Below are 2,584 nucleotides of genomic sequence, written 5' to 3'. Positions count from 1 at the left end.
AAAAAAAAAGACCAGACTTACTGGTCTGACAGAGACTGGAGAAACGCTGAGAGTATGCACCCTGGACAGCCTTTTAGCCCAGTAATAATGAAGTCACTCCTGAGGTTCGCCCTTCAGCCAAAGATTAGACGGGTCCATAAAACAAAAAGAGACTAAAGGGGCACAACAGCCCAGGGGCAAGGATGAGAATGCAGGAAGGGGCAGGAAAGCTGGTAATGGAGAACCTAAGGTTGAGAAGGGGAGAGTGTTGACATGTCATAGGGTTGGCAACCAATGTCACAAAACAATGTGTATTAGTTGTTTAAAGAGGAGCTAGTTTGTTCTGTAAACCTTCATCTAAAGTACAACAAAAAAAGCAAAGATGATTAGATAAGGTGGCAGAGAAACTAGAGTACTACGGAACACAATTAAAGAGAATGTTGACACATTGTCATACATGTAAAAAATATCTTTTTCTATCCCCCCCCCAAAAAAAAAAAACAGTCACCTGATTCTAGCTACACCACCAATGTTATCTGAGAATCACATGGAGGAACCACAAACCATCTCTACCCGTGGTGGACCACCAGCCTCCACGGCGGGCACAAAAACGACCACACCCATTTTTCTAAACAAGACTTAAGCCCCTGAAAGCTCCAGTCATATTTAAATATTAACTTCCAGAAATTTTACTAAAAAGTGTTCTTCACCATAATAATCTATGCCAAAATTACCACATTTACATTTGAGGCCTACACTTCTATCTTAAGTTCCTAACAGCTGAAGTTTATTTTATGAAAGTTTACCTGTTTATAAATAGGATGCCAACCACGTGACATCAAATTTTACTTTCAATGCAGCCATTTAAATGAATGAGTTGGAACCACATGTACTGTAATGGAGAAATGCCTATATTAAAGGGGGGGAGATGTAGAACTATATTTATCCATCTACTGATCTATATCAATCATAAAATCCAATTTTAATACATACAAAACCAAAGTATACACATTTGAATTCACTGTAAGGAGGGAGTTAAAACAGCTGGCCGATAATCCATTCACTCTCTTCCTGGGAGGGCAGGAGCCCCAGGCCGGTGACCTCCGGACTTCTGGGTAAACAGCCTAATGATATTTGCTAGGAAGAAGAGATCATATCTTTGAAATGCCCTTAGCAAGATATCTCTGGCTAAGGATAGTTGTTAGCTGCCATGGGCTGGCTCTGACTCATGGCGATCCTGTGTACAACAGAAGGAGATGTTGCTCAATCCTGTGCCATCTTCTTGATCACTAGTGTGCTCAAGTTCATTGTTGCAACCACTGTGTATTTTGAGTGCTTTCCAACCCAGGGGCTCATCTTCCAGCACTATACTGGACAATATTCTGTTGTGATCCATAGAGTTTTTATTGGGTATTTTTGAGAAGTAAATCGCAGGCCTTTCTTCCTAGTTTGTCTTAGTCTAGAAGTACTGCTGAAACCTGTCCACCATGGGTGACCCTGCTGGGATTTCAAATATCAGTGGCAGGGCTTCCAGTATCATAGCAACACAAAAGCCACCACCGTGTGACAAACTGACAGATGGGTGGAGGAAGGATAACCTGTAACAAACAGACCCAGAATCTATGAGGCGTACATTTCTGAAGAATGTCACAGAAGCAATACAACTCTCTGGGGGTATAAAATGGAGATGTTCCATACTTGAAACGTTCCTGCTGTTTTAACACTCTCACAAACGTCACTTTAAAACCTCATTATTCTAGGCCAGAGATGCATGGCCAGTGTGGGAAACCACGATCTGGGGAGACATCTTTGATGTACCAGACATCTCTTTGCTTCACTTGAGCCTCTTGATTGCCTGTATCCTTAAAATAATTAGTAAAGCTTGATACTAGGTAATATTTCTGATTCGTGTGCATCTAATTGGCAGTCTGATCTTACGTTAGCTCAATAGCCATAGAAAAATATCTGAAAAAAAATACATAACATTAACAGTGGTTACCTTTGGGAAATGTGGTTAGAAAAAGAGTAGGGAAAGCATTTAATTTTGCTCTTTGTACACATCTGTATTGTTTTAATTTTTACAAAAAAATATGAGTTTGTAATTTAAAATGCCATAAAAATTTCATTTAAAAGTTATAGTGAATATCTTCAAACTAAACTTGACATACCCAACCTGACCATGGTGGTGTAATACTGACTTTTCTCTTAAAAATCTTTAATAAGAACAGGTAAATAATATCTTTTGGTGATAACCCAAAACTTGCTACAGATGGAAAGTTTAAGAAGATCAAGGCTAGACATTTAGAGGCTCAAGATATCTTAAGATAGAACAATCATTTCCCTCCAGTCAATACCAGATTTCCCATTTTTAAAGGTCAGTGTTCTGAGCTGACATTGAGGTCAGAATCTCAAGGTCACCTTTAACTCCTTCACTCATGCAGCTCTTTAATTTTTTTTTTTTTTTTAGGCTTACAGAACAAATAGTTTCTCATGAAACAGTAGTACACATGCTGTTTTATGACACTGGTTAACAACCCCACAACATATCAACCCTCTAACTTCTCAACCTTTTTTTTTTGGTGAAAATACACATAGCCAAAGATAC

The 2,584-nt window shown here is 38.9% G+C and overlaps 1 protein-coding gene across 2 annotated transcripts in view; it reads right to left on the bottom strand.

The window, feature by feature from the left end:
* Nucleotides 1-2,584, bottom strand: part of KRCC1 (lysine rich coiled-coil 1) — a 20,661-nt gene that overhangs the window by 7,715 nt on the left and 10,362 nt on the right. The window lies entirely within an intron of this gene.

The sequence above is a fragment of the Trichechus manatus genome, unplaced genomic scaffold, assembly GCF_000243295.1.
Source record: "Trichechus manatus latirostris isolate Lorelei unplaced genomic scaffold, TriManLat1.0 scaffold00208, whole genome shotgun sequence".
NCBI classification, from domain to species: domain Eukaryota; kingdom Metazoa; phylum Chordata; class Mammalia; order Sirenia; family Trichechidae; genus Trichechus; species Trichechus manatus.
The sequence above is the reverse complement of the archived record's forward strand: the minus strand, read 5'-3'. Positions and strand labels throughout refer to the sequence as shown.